Consider the following 14,694-nt stretch of genomic DNA (forward strand, 5'->3'; position numbering starts at 1 on the left):
AAGTGGCTGGGGTTATATCCTGCCTGTTTGGCCCCGTCGGGGGTATCGTCGGACGGGGCCACAGTGTCTCCCGACCCCTCCTGTCTCAGCCTCCAGTATTTATGCTGCAGTAGTTTATGTGTCGGGGGGCTAGGGTCAGTCTGTTATATCTGTACTATTTCTCCTGTCTTATCCGGTGTCCTGTGTGAATTTAAGTATGCTCTCTCTAATTCTCTTTCTTTCTTTCTTTCTTTCTTTCTTTCTTTCTTTCTTTCTTTCTTTCTTTCTTTCTTTCTTTCTTTCGGATGACCTGAGCCCAAGGACCATTCCTCAGGACTACCTAGCCTGATGACTCCTTGCTGTACCCAGTCCACCTGGCCGTGCTGCTGCTCCAGTTTCAACTGTTCTGCCTGCAGCTATGGAACCCTGACCTGTTCACCGGACGTGCTACCTGTCCCAGACCTGCTGTTTTCAACTCTCTAGAGACAGCAGGAGTGGTAGAGATACTCTGAATGATTGGCTATGAAAAGCAAATTGACATTTACTCCTGAGGTGCTGACCTGTTGCACCCTCGACACCCACTGTGATTATTATTATTTGACCCTGCTGGTCATCTATGAACATTTGAACACCTTGGCCATGTTCTGTTATAATCTCCACCAGGCACAGCCAGAAGAGGACTGGCCACCTCATAGCCTGGTTCCTCTCTAGGTTTCTTCCTAGGTTCTGGCCTTTCTAGGGAGTTTTTCCTAGCCACTGTGCTTCTACACCTGCATTGCTTGCTGTTTGTGGTTTTGGGCTGGGTTTCTATACAGCACTTTGAGATATCAGCTGATGTAAGAAGGGCTTTATAAATAAAGTTGATTTGATGATTTGATTTGAATGGGTACAAGGCAGGAAGGATGTGTGCTTAGGGTCGTTGTCCTGTTGGAAGGTGAACCTTTGCCCTGGTCTGAGGTCCTGAGTGCTCTGGAGCAGGTTTTCATCAAGGATCTCTCTGTACTTTGCTCCGTTCATCTTTGCCTGGATCTTGACTAGTCTCCCAGTCCCTGCTGCTGAAAAACATCCCCACAGCATGATGCTGCCACCACCATGCTTCACTGTAGGGATGGTGCCAGGTTTCCTCCAGATGAGACACTTGACTTCCAGGCCAAATAGTTCAATCTTGGTTTCATCAGACCAGAAAATCTTGTTTCTCATGGTCTGAGAGTCTTTAGGTGCCTTTTGGCAAACTCCAAGTGGGCTGTCATGTGCCTTTTACTGAGGAGTGGCTTCCATCTGGCCACTCTACCATAAAGGCCAGATTGGTGGAGTGCTGCAGAGATGGTTGTCCTTCTGGAAGGTTCTCCCATCTCCACAGAGGAACTCTGGAGCTCTGTCAGAGTGACCGTCGGGTTCTTTGTCACCTCGCTGACCAAGGCCCTTCTCCCCAATTGCTGTGCGGCCAGCTCTAGGAAGAGTCTTGGTGGTTCCAAACTTCTTCCATTTAAGAATGATGGAGGCCACTGTGTTCTTGGGGACCTTCAATGCTGCAGAAATGTTTTGGTACACTTCCTCCAATCTGTGCCTCGACACAATCCTGTCATGGAGCTCTACATACAATTCCTTCGACCTCATGGCTTGGTTTTTGCTCTGACATGCACTGTCAACTGTGGGACCTTATATAGACAGGTGTGTGCCTTTCCAAATCAATGTCCAATCAATTGAATTTACCACAGGTGGACTCCAATCAAGTTCACCACAGGTGGACTCCAATCAAGGAACATCTCAAGGATGATTAATGCAAACAGGATCCAGCTGAGCTCAATTTTGAGTCTGATAGCAAAGGGTCTGAATACTTATGTAATAAGGTATTTAAAACATATATATTTATATACATTTGCAAACATTTCTAAAAACCTGTTTTTGTTTTGTCATTAGTTGGTATTGTGTGTAGATTGCTGAGGATTTTTAAGGCTTTAATGTAATGTTTTTTAAGGCTGTAACGTAACAAAATGTGTAAAAAGTCAAGGGGTCTACTTTCCGAAGGCACTGTATATTAGCTCGTAAAAACACATTGAAACAGACCATAACCCCACGATGGGTGGCATAGCAAAAAAGAAAGGGGAGTTGGAGAGATGGAGAGGAGAAGAGAAAGAGATATAGGAAGAACGAGAGAGTAGTTTTGTTCAAAAAGAGTGAACAAAAAAGCTAAGCTAAGGATTCCAATAATTTTGCTATGTAAAAAAAAAAACATTCCCTCTTTCCTACCCAATTCTAATACAAAGCATTTTGTAAATGACCTACAACTGGCCCACAGCTCCATGGAACACAGCTAGCGCTGGTCCTAGGCCTGGCCATGCCAAGGGCTGGAGTAGCCGGCGTGCCCCAGCTCAGGTATGTTGGCGATGGGATGTGGGATGCTGCCAGTCCTCATTAGTCTCCTGGCTGGATGTGATGTGACAGCATGGAGACCTGGCGGGGCCTGGAGGGGCCAGGAGACAGCTCTACTGCGGAGGGCCATAGAGAGAGAGACTGGACCTCTCACACAGGAGATGGAAGTGAGGCACAACAGCACTGAGTCACGGCTCAAGCCTGACTCAATGAACAACTGGTCAATCAGTGTTGCTCCACTTTATTTAAATTTTTTGTAAAACAGTCAGTAAGATGTTACCCAGTATTTGTGGGCTCATCTGGGATATTTGATAGCGTTGCATTAAATGAGCTATTCTCTGTCAAACACTGCACAGCAAAAATATTTTATAATCAAATGCAATTTCATGTTTTGATAATGCTCTTCCGATAAAATGAAACAGCATAGACTCAACAACGACTCCAGCATTGGCAAGGGCTGAGTTTACACAGTTACCCCAATTCTGATCTTTTTTCCACTAATTAGTCTTTTGACCAATCATATCATTTTAGTCATTTAGCAGACGCTCTTATCCAGAGCAACTTACAGTAGTGAATGCATACATTTCATACATTTTTTTAATTTTTTATACTGGCCCCCCATGGGAATCAAACCCACTACCCTGGCATTCCAAACACCATGCTCTACCAACTGAGCCACACGGGACCATATCAGATTGTTGTATATCAGACCTCTTTCAAAGCTAATCTGATTCGCCAAAATACCAATTAGTGAAAAAAAGTCCGAATTGGGCTGCCTGTGTAAACACAGTCATAGACTGCTAATATATTTTCATTGATTGAACCAAAGCACTGTCTAAGCACATACCATACTCTTATATCGCTAAGACGCAAAACCAAACACATTGTGCAGTTAGTGAGCATCCCAGCATCCTCCATTTTGTTGGCAGTAAAATGCCACCAGTGGTCGGGTAATAGCAAGAGAACGACTTTAAAGTTCAGTTCCGACGGTGGAGCCTAATGCCTTCTTAAGGTGAGCCATTTCGGCACGCACTCGCATTTGTATACGTCTGCGTATTTATCCTACGGAGGGAGGGAGGTGACCTTTCCATGTGGAGACACTGTCTGCATGGGAACACCGCTCGCTGCATCCTAATAGCCACCCTGGGCCACCGCGTCGCGCCGCCACATCTGCCCTGATATTTACCTAAATACACGGGTGAAATGTCTTTTTTACCAACATATTTACAGAGAAATTTCGGAGAAATTGTGGCCAGCTAAAATGAGAGAGAAAGAGAGAGCGAGAGTGTAGCCAGAGGGCATTAGTGTTCAGTCTCCCTTTCCTACTGTGGTCTTTGATTTGGTGTTGTCAAAGGTTAACTAAATGTTTCTAAATTGGAGACAGAGGGCTGCCTCGAAATATCATATACGTTATAATATAGTACTTTCTCTGTTTCTCTATAAACAGTATTTTTCAAAAGAGGTCTAAGCTCTGGTCAAAGGTACTTTTGAAATAAACTACTGCTTTGGGAGACATTGAAAACAACAGAACAAAAGGACACAACCAGACACTGAATCTACCTTATTGAAATAATAGCCTCAGTAACACAGTGAGTGCTGGCTCCTGGTGAGGGTTAAGGCAGAGGTCTGATCTCCAACATGGCCGCCTAGCTTCATGTTGCGATGTGGATCATTAGGAAAATGAAAGAGTAGAGTCTGCAGAGCCATTAGCCTGGGCAGCTGCTACCGGGCTATCGGCAGCGTGATTACTCTGCTCTGTCTCCTCTCCTACCTACCTGCCTGCTGGTCAGCCCTCTCACCTTACCTGCCTCCAGCATACTAACTTGCTCCCACATACACAAACACACACAAGCACACACATGCATTGAGTCACCCGCATGCACGGCCGGCACACACACATACACGCACAAACACAGCAACACACCACGAATGCATAAATTTGTCTAGACTTTCCGCAAAAGTTGTGAATGTATCAAATTCTGACAACTGATTCTAGGCCAGTAAATCTATTCCTCAGGGTATCTGTGTACCTTTGGAAAAAAAATACATATCTCTTTAGCGCCGCGAAACCCCTGGTACTAGTTATTTTTCTTCCTTTTTTCACGTATGTAGTGTATACCCAATTGTCTACTCCGAGGCAAATGGCACACATGCATTTTAAAAGCACATCAAGCCCAGAAAGGTCGGGAAAATTACAGGATCAACGATTGATGTCAGGGGAACAAATTTGTGCGAGTTGTTTTTTTTCTCTCTTGGATTCAGCTGGGGAGTGTGTGCGTGTGTGTGTTTGTGTGTGTGTTGTCCCTCATTAGGATGATATAGGTGGGTCTCTACAACCGAGCCTACGTCATTCTCCTCATGCTAGGGGTGACTTAACAGGGTCTGAATAACAATAGTGAGAATTGTATTGAAACAACACTGGAGTAAGCTAACTGATGTCAATTCTGACTTTGATGATGCTTGAAAAAGGTATTTGTTAATTATTACAATCCAAAAATAGAATAATATTTCAGTATTGGTAAATACTTAGCGGCTGCTCAATAAATTCATGTTCACCTGTAATTTAACTGGGGCTGCATACTGTCCATACAGACTACATCCCCCTTTAATTTTTCTCGCTAATGTTTTTCTAAAGACCACAAAGAAAGGACTTATTTTATTTTTTATAGTCTCCACCATTCTTTATTTTGCAACACAAACAAATTCACACTCTTCTCTTTTCCCTTATTAATTATGCAGTAAAGAAAAAAGCTGCAATGTACTGTAGGAAAGGAAGGAAGGTGAAAATGAGGAATAACATTTTTCCCCTCATACAATGAATATTCATACCAGATCCATTTTATATGCTTTCGGGGCGTTGTTTGTTCCAGTTTGGCGCAATCACTTCCTATTCGCAAAGCTGTGAGGTACCAGGAAACCGACGAATCCGCTTTGGCGAGAAGGAGAAAGGTGTCTCTTTTGCAAGGTAGACAGATGCGAGGTGTCTGCGGCGCTATTGTGGAGGATATTTAAAGTGTTGGTTGGATCTCCACCCCCACCCCACCCTACACCGTTCCCCGCTGCCTCCAGTCAAACACCTCCATAGTTTATTTGGTTACTTTTTTTCCTGTCAGCCGTAGTGCCTGTGCTTGGCAGTGAGGCACTGACAGAGATAGCGACGCACATCCAACTCAACGACCAGTCTTGTACAAGTCGAACACGTTACAGCCGTCATTATTTCAACTGATTGTCTACTCCTTATATCTAATAATATGTCAGATATCCGGAAATATATAGATAAAGATATCCCCTGATATTGACCCTTTTCGCCCAGTGTCTGAACACCAACCAAAATGTCACTACTCCAGGATGTCTTAAGGAGAGCACTTAGGAATAAATATTACAAAATTTGACTAAATGAAAAAACCCAAAAAACAAACCTAAAGTCTACTGCTCCTGGCCCACTCACTGTGAAGTCTAATTTTTTGGGGCTTCATTTTGCTTTTCCTTCTCTGACAATTTGAGTGTTTCTGAAATTCTGTTGCCTCGTTCTAACGCGTACCACAATAATGGGTTCCGAGCAAGGAGATGCAAATTGGCACAGATTTATAAAAAAATGCACCTTTAAGGGGGTTAGAAATGTCTGTTCGGAAGTCAAATTACCATTTTCCCCTCTCTCCTTGACTCATTTTTTTTCTTTGTTAACCTCTCTTAAACTTCCTTCGCTGGTGGATGAGGTCAGGAGCGGGCCTTCATTTGCAGAAAGGAGGATTTTCTTTCACCCGTAGAAAATTGCCAGGCATTTAAAGAACTTTTGGAGGGGTCAGGGACCTCTCCTTTAATTTGCCTTTATCTGTCTCTCCATGCTGCCTGACCCCAAGCCACATCGCCTTGTCGACGTCTGGCTGGCCTGCCTGTTTACTCCCTGTTTATTTGTCTACCTTGTCTCTCTCTCTCTCTCTCTCTCTCTCTTTCTCAAACAAATGAGATGGCTTTTTTCTCCCCAAGAACTTGACTTTACTTTTGAACTGTTTGGATAATTTCTCCTCTCTGTAGCGCTTTACCTGTAACATGTTGTCTTTGGGTTATGTTCGTCATAAAGGGTGTTTTGTTGGCTTTTATGGAAGTAACTGTGCTATCAATATATCTGAGATTTCAATGATACCAGTGAATGATATCATTTGCATCTCAAGAGAGGCGCTTACATTGTATGACATTACACTGTATAATGACTAAGCGAATGACAGATCTATGTGCTGCAGGTAAAGTCTTTGTGATGCAGTCTTCTCTTCAACTGGAATATTCATGTCTTTTGTAGATTGTTGCCTTTCAATTGACCCACTTTGTTCTGGTGTTTTGTGCCTCTTTGGTGTCTTGAAAAGCTTAAAGCCGCCGCCGTTGCTACGGGAACACAACACTGCGGCACTGGTCATCCCTGAGTCATCGTGGCGTTTCATCAATGCCGTAGCATGAAGTGGCGGAGAAGAGGCGGATGAGACGTTATTTTCCTTCTTGTATCTTCTAAGGCGTGTGAAGACTTTAAACCCTCTTCTCACATAAACAGTTGCAGTAATCCGTAACGGCGACTCGCAAGCAGGGGACCAGAACTAATGAAGACAACTGTTCAATTACCACCTCAATTAATACAAGTGCCTGAAAGCACAGATCACAGAGCAGCTAGCAGCAGCGGCTAGATGATTTGGACCAGAAGAAGAGAGAGAAAACACAGAGCCATTGAATTCCCTCTCTTCCCTTTCGATCGCATTGGTTTAACAGCTATTGCCGCCTCGTCTTCAATATGGGGATGTGGGGATGTGTTGTGGTTATATGAGAGACGCCTGATTGATACAGTATGCCTCATGGCTATGTCTGGGTCCCTTCCTACTGGGCACACACTGGTTTAATCAACTTTGTTTCCAGGTCATTTCAATTAAATGACATAGAACCAAAGTGGAATAGACGTTTAATTGACGTCTGTGCTCAATTTGGTTGTAACTGCATCTAGGTAAGAGGAGAGGAACAGTTTGGCACCAAAGGAGCTTTCCCCTAAGTCAAGTACTTTTTTGACATTTTGGATTGTGAAATCCACAAAGCTGAGCTTCTTACCGAAACAACTAAAGGAGCGATTTGGAGATTTCATCTTGTGTAATTGTTTGATTCTTGTTTTTGCTGTTGTTATCGATTTGATCCACACCACTTCACATTCGGTTTCTTCTGTATCTGTTTTAAAAAAAATAAATCCATGTTGTTTACTCTGTGTTGCAGTGATAACCCACCAAAATTATGCTTACTTTCAGCCCCCATCGAGGGTTCACAGCACATCGATTGCCAGACTTGTTTGTTTGTAATTTAGTCCCAACAACACCACAGAAGGGACTCACTCTGAACCTCTTGGCCCAATTAAAGCCAAGGTTTCCTACCTCACTAGCACATACCGCCTCATCGCTTTTCACATCCATATGCATGGCTTTGATGAGCAGGTTCAAACTAGGAGAGCTGGAGCAGCAGTCGCTTACAGTGTCCCGTTTGGAGCTAGAAACACAAGCGTTTTTCTGCACCTGCGATAACATCTGCAAATCTGTGCATGCGACCAATAAACTTTGATTTGATTTGATTGATTAGGACAGCCTCAGTCGTGTGGCTAAATGAAGGTAGTTCAAGCTTGTACTACCTCCCTACTGCACAACATTACATCTTATCATGGAGTACCTTGTTGCCCGAAGGGAGATGTTCCACTCTGATTAAAGATTAAAGACACACAAAAAATACACACAAGCAATACAACAGAAAAAAAAACCTCTTATTATTTCCCTGGAAATTAAATAAAACGGTAAGGCCACATGGGAGTAGGGTGTAATTATTTCATTTATCTGTAAAAGGGCCCATGGGGATGTTTCCTGCTTTTCTTTTCGATTCATTTTTTCATTTTTTATTCTCTCATTTTCTCATTTTCACACGCAGTTTTCTATATTATTCTATATTACATGATCAAAATGTGGTTCTCTCTATCTCACAGGAGTAGATAGGCTTATTGGGGATACTACTTTGTCCAGTATTTACCCTGTAAAAAAAGTATCCACAATAGTACAGTACAACTCCTTGGGAATTAGGAAATGTAATGATAGCATTTTATAGCAATTGACAAAGGCCATAGTGAGTTATCCAAGTCAGCTGCTATACAGGAGACAATTGTTATCTGGCTCATTAATCAATGTGCTCCACCATAGACCTGGACGACCTGTGTAAACCCTATTGTAAGGGATGGGCCCTCACAGACTTTAGGGAAGCATTACACAATGTAAACACTTACGTATACTGTCTGTGTTCCTACAATATACAGTAAATTACATGTTTAGAGACATACTGTCAATTTACAGATCATGTCCTAATTGCCTTGTTAATCCAGAGTGTTCACTGCTCAGGTTGGCTCTTCTACCAGTGGATGTGATGTGTGGTGTTGTGTGTGTGAGGTGGTTCTAGCAGCACCCAAAACAAGGCTCCCTCCCTAGTGAGGTGACAGCAGAGGCAGCTAAACTAAACCAGCAAGGTTTACAACAATGACAGTAATCATGTGTTCCCGGTGCTGTGCTTCATCACCTGTCCACCACCAAGGCTTGTTAGAGGGCAAATTACTGTTAATAATAAAGCATATTCTCTCTCTCTCTCTCTCTCTCTCTCTCTCTCTCTCTCTCTCTCTCTCTCTCTCTCTCTCAACACCTCTTGCTCTCCTCTCTCCCCACTCCCTCATTCCCTGTTACCCCTGCCCCACCCCCACCTGGGGATGGAGGCCAGGTTGCCGGGCAGAGGGGCGGCCCTACTCGCCAGAACCACGCTGAGATTGATTACCCCTCTAATCTTGGGACTGCCAGTGTGTCTCCAGGGCGAAAACTCCACATCCCTCCCTCCCTCCACCCCCTCCCTCCATCTCTACACCTCTCTCCATCCCTTCATCCCTCCGTCCCTGTGCTGCCAGAGGCGCCGGGGGACGACACTAAGTCACGGCTCCCAGACAGAGGCTGCTCGCTCGCCGCGCTTGTTGGCCATATGTCACAGTAAATGGGGCTGCTGTGGACCCCTGCCACCGGGGCCCACAAAAAAATGAGGAGAGCCAGGGGTAAGGGGGGGGGGGGGATGGAGAAACAGGGATGGGGGTGGGATAGCCCTGGCCTGTGTGTCAAGAACCGAAGCACCAAAGCAATCATGGTATGATCAACAGAGTTGTTTTGGTGTATCTGTATGTCGTGTAGCCCATGACCAATATCATAAAACCCCTGTGTTTATTTGTTCTCCCATATGGGAGTTGTTGTTGATCTGCTTTGGCTCTGCTAGCTAGTGATTGGCTGCCGATGCGTAGCCCTGTAACACCCTGCTATATTATCACGGCATCAAGGACAGCAGCTGCATGACTGCTACTCGTAAAGGTGACAATTGTGGTGGTGGCAGTGTGAGGGCCTGTCAAGCAGATGCTGTGAAATGAAGTCCCTCCAGTGTTGCTACAGCTGAGACTCATACTGTGGGCTTGGTCGTGGTGGTGGTGACATTGCTGCACCAGGATGTCACTTCAGGACCTAGTTCCTCTAGAGGCCTCTAGTTTATTTAGAAAGACAGTGGGAACACAATGAAAACCTAACGACAGGAGCAATTAGCAACATAAAATGCAATTTGTATGTAAACGCCTCCGAATGGGAGGAGCGATACCGTATCGGGAAATGATGTAGCTTTCTACAATGAGATGTGACTTGTCAGTATCACCTTCAATCTACTGTGTTATGACATTACAGTATACTGTTAATTACAGGATCATTCAACCGTAATGTAGGCATACTCCAGAAGAAGAAAAAAAACACTGTCAGTCAGTCTGAGGGAAGCAAATAAAAGTGGAAGGACGTCATGCAGACTCCATCCTACATCGTCAATGTAGGCCTAATCTATAAATAAAGAATCATCCTCAGTATCAGTCTTAAAACATGAGACAAACAAACGAAGTGGAAGGATTTCAGGCTCCATATACACCATCACTCTGTGTACGTTTCTGGTTGTCCCTGGAAATCTCATAGATCAAGGAGAAATGCTCTTATAGGGAGAATTTGGAGAAGTTCAGTGGAGTCTTGGAAAGTGCATGGAAAGGGCCTGAGTGGCTTTAGAGACCACTTTGAACTGCACTTTAAGGTCACCATTGACACACACACACACACGCACACACACACACACACACACACACACACACACATACACATACACATACACACACACCACAACCCCCTACACACACCACGAACCCACAACACACTTGTCTTTGAGGGCACTGTTTGCTAATACCTGTTTATACCTTTTCTTCCCCCACCTTTCTTCATGTCTGAGTGAGTCCGAATCACAAAAACAGCGTGGGTGAATTTGAGGGAGAGGAAATATCCTCTGGGTTTTTCCGTTTTAAAGAACTCCTCCAGATCTCATGTTTAATTTATAGAGACTCAGGCGTGATTCATCTTGGCATGCCAGGAAGGATTCAGCCTTTGTCTGGGTGGTTAGGTGGTTCGACCCGGTCCAGGGATGTTTCTCAGGTCCTTGACGGTGCCTTGGGTTGGGTCTGCCAGACTGGCCAACAGCTGGGAACAAATCGACTCCTTCATTGGAATCAACAATCTGGTTAATTAGACAAGTATCCTCCGGTCAGTAAGCAGCTGCAGCTGGTTCAGCCCAGCCAGTGTCAGGCAGATCCAGGCTGGGAGGCATGCAACGCTGCCACACAAAGGAGAGAAGAAGACTGAGATTGAAGCGTGTTCGTTGTGACAAAATAAGACAAGACGATGATAGCTTTCATACATTTCTGGATAATGGAGGATGTTGGTGTGAAGCAGTCTTTCTGCTTCTCACCTCCACCCATACATCTTAGTGCAAACAGTCACAAGCACAGAAGCGGGCACACACACTCTCATACACAAACACACCACACACAAACAAGATACATCTAAGTCAAACCAAGCAGCGAGTAAAGATTAGGCATCCTTGTCCGCCTTCACAGCCTAAACTGCATGGTCAACCCAGGGGGATATGAGAGAGAGAGAGAGAGAGAGAGAGAGAGAGAGAGAGAGAGAGAGAGAGAGAGAAGGATGATAGGGAGAGAGAGAGCGAGAGTGAGAGAGAAAGAACACAGAGTTGTTGATTGAGAGAAAGAGAGAAAGAAAGATATGGAGAACTGACAGAGTAAGGAGGAGGTTGGGGTGCAATGGAGGGGTGGAGAGCCAAAGTGGGAACAAAACAGCCAATTTCATAGTACACGTGTGGATTACGTCGCTCCTTTGAATGCACCCCCAAAATGCCCATGTACCAATTACACCCTGGTGGCGAAGCCATGGAGCTTTGGGATGGTGGAGTAATGTTTTTGGATGTTCTTGCGCCTTGGTGGTGTGCCCGGGCATGCCAGATTGTCTGCGGGCAGCAGAAGCGTTTGCGCCTGCTTTGATAAAGTGCCAGCGGGGCCTCGCAGGCTCTTGGCTCCCTGACACGTCCCCGTCAACCACCACGCTGGCACCACGCTGGCACCGGCGTTGGGATATCAAAAATGACCCAATTAAGAGATGGCAATGTGTTCTGACAAGCACACTACCTGCCCATGGTGTGTAGGCCTGCTGTATGATGTAAACGGTATCTTTCTGCTCTCTCTCTCTTTCTCTTTCTCTCTTTCTTTCTTTCCCTCTCTGTCTATCTGTCATTCTTCTTTCTATCTGTTTTGTCTAACAGTCTGTCCTGCCTCCACTTCACTCGGTGGCTGACAATAGGGGAGATGTGAGTGGTTGCGACTGCCTTGGCGCTCTCTCTTTGTGTGTGCGTGTGTGTTTTCAGCCGTTTGCAATAAACATGCTGTTTCTTTGATACCGTGGCAGTCCGAGTATCAAAAATGAGAGGCTGGGTTGGACTAAAAGGTGATTAGAGCTACACAGTGACAGAAACCTAATTTACAGAGTTGGGTTGTCAACGCTCATTGCATTGACTGACAGACAGTCTCGGGATCACCCATAGTCTGTCTGTCTCTTTGTGTGGTTAGGGTTGAATTTGTATATTTTATCTGTGTGTCAGTGCCTGCATTTTTCACTGCATGTGTTTGTTTGTTTGTCTGTCTGTCTGTCTGAAGGCCTAGAATTCCTTACAATCAAATGCCAGCCATTTTACCTACCAAGGGAAATCTCATCTGTTATAGCCACAGCTGTTTACATTCCCCCTCAAGCGAACACCAAGACGGCCCTCAAGGACCTTCACTGGACTCTATGTAAACTGGAAACTATATATCGGGAGGCTGCATTTATTCTAGCTGGGGATTTTAACAAAGCAAATTTGAGAACAAGGCTACCTAAATTCTATCAGCGTACTCTCGACCACTGCTACTCTAACTTCCGCGATGCATACAAAGCCCTCCCCCACCCTCCCTTGGGCAAATCCGACCATGACACCATCTTGCTCGTTCCGTCTTATAGGCAGAAACTCAAACAGTATGTACCAGTGACGAGAACCATTCAACGCTGGTCTGACCAATCGTAAGCCACGCTTCAAGATTGTTTGATCACCCGGACAGGAATATGTGCCGTTCAGCCTCAGAGGACAACATTGACCTATACGCTGACTTGGTGAGTGTGTTTATAAAGAAGTGCATTGGAGATGTTGTACCCACTGTGACTATTAAAACTTACCCTAACCAGAAACCGTGGATGGATGGCGGCATTCGCGCAAAACTGAAAGCGCGTTCCACCGCATTTAACCATGGAAAGAGGTCTGGAAATTTGGCTGAATATAAACAGTGTAGTTATTCCCTCCGCAAGGCAATCAAACAAGCGAAATGCTGGTACAGGGACAAGGTGGAGTCGCAATTCAACGGCTCAGACACGAGACGTATGTGGCAGGGTCTACAGGAAATCATGGACTACAAAAACAAAAACAGCCACGTCACAGACACCGACGTCACGCTTCCAGACAAACTAAGCTCCTTCTTTGCCCACTTTGAGGACGATACAGTGCCACCGTCGCGGCTCGCTAAGAAGGCTGACGTGGCTGACGTGAGTAAAACATTTAAACTTTTTAACCCTCGCAAGGCTGCTGGCCCAGACAGCATCCCTAGCCGCGTCCTCAGGGCATGCACAGACCAGCTGGCTGGTGTGTTTACAGACATATTCAATCTCTCCCTATCCCAGTCTGTTGTCCCCACATGCTTCAAGATGGCCACCATTGTTCCTGTAGCCAAGAAGGCAAAGATAACTGAACTAAATGACCACCGCCCGTAGCACTCGCTTCTGTTATCATGAAGTGCTTTGAGAGGCTAGTCAAGGATCATATCACTGCCACCTTACCCTATACCCACTTCAGTTTGCATACTGCCCCAATAGGTTCACAGATGACGTAATCGTCATCACAGTGCATACTGCCCTATCCCATCTGGACATACATAATACCAATGTAAGAATGCTGTTTATTGACTACAGCTCAGCATTCAACACCATAGTACCCTCCAAGCTCATCATCAAGCTGGAGGCCCTGGGTCTCAACCCACGCCCTGTGCATCTGAGTCCTGGACTTTCTGACGGGCAGCCCCAGATGGTGAAGGTAGGAAACAGCATCTCCACTTCACTAACCCTCAACACTGGGGCCCCACAAGGGTGTGTGCTCAGCCCTCTCCTGTACTCCTTGTTCACCCACGACTGCGTGGCCATGCACGCCTCCAACTCAATCGTCAAGTTTGCAGATGACACAACAGTAGTGGGCTTGATCACCAACAACGACGAGACAGCCTACAGGGAGGAGGTGAGGGCACTCGGAGTGTGGTGTCAGGAAAACAACCTCTCACTCAACGTCAACAAAACAAAGGAGATGATCGTGGACTTCAGGAAACAGCAGAGAAATCACCCCCCTATCCACATCGAAGGGACAGCAGTGGAGAAGGTGGAACATTTTAAGTTCCTCTGCGTACACATCACAGACAAACTGAAATGGTCCACCACACAGATAGTGTGGTGAAGAAGGCGCAACAGCGCCTCTTCAACCTCAGGAGGCTGAAGAAATTTGGCTAGTCACCCAAAACCCTGACAAACCTTTACAGATGCACAATTGAGAGCATCCTGTCAGGCTGTATCACAGTCTGGTACAGCAACGGCACCACCCTCAACCGCAAGGCTCTCCAGAGGGTGGTGCAGTCTGTACAACGCATCAACGGGGGCAAACTACCTGCCCTCCATGACACCTACAGCACCCAATGTCACAGGAAGGCCAACAAGATCATCAAGGACAACAACCACCCAAGCCACTGCCTGTTCACACCGCTATCATCCAGAAGGCGAGGTCAGTACAGGTACATCAAAGCTGGGACTGAGAGATTGA

This window comes from Salmo trutta, chromosome 37 (genome assembly GCF_901001165.1).
Source record: "Salmo trutta chromosome 37, fSalTru1.1, whole genome shotgun sequence".
Taxonomy (NCBI): domain Eukaryota; kingdom Metazoa; phylum Chordata; class Actinopteri; order Salmoniformes; family Salmonidae; genus Salmo; species Salmo trutta.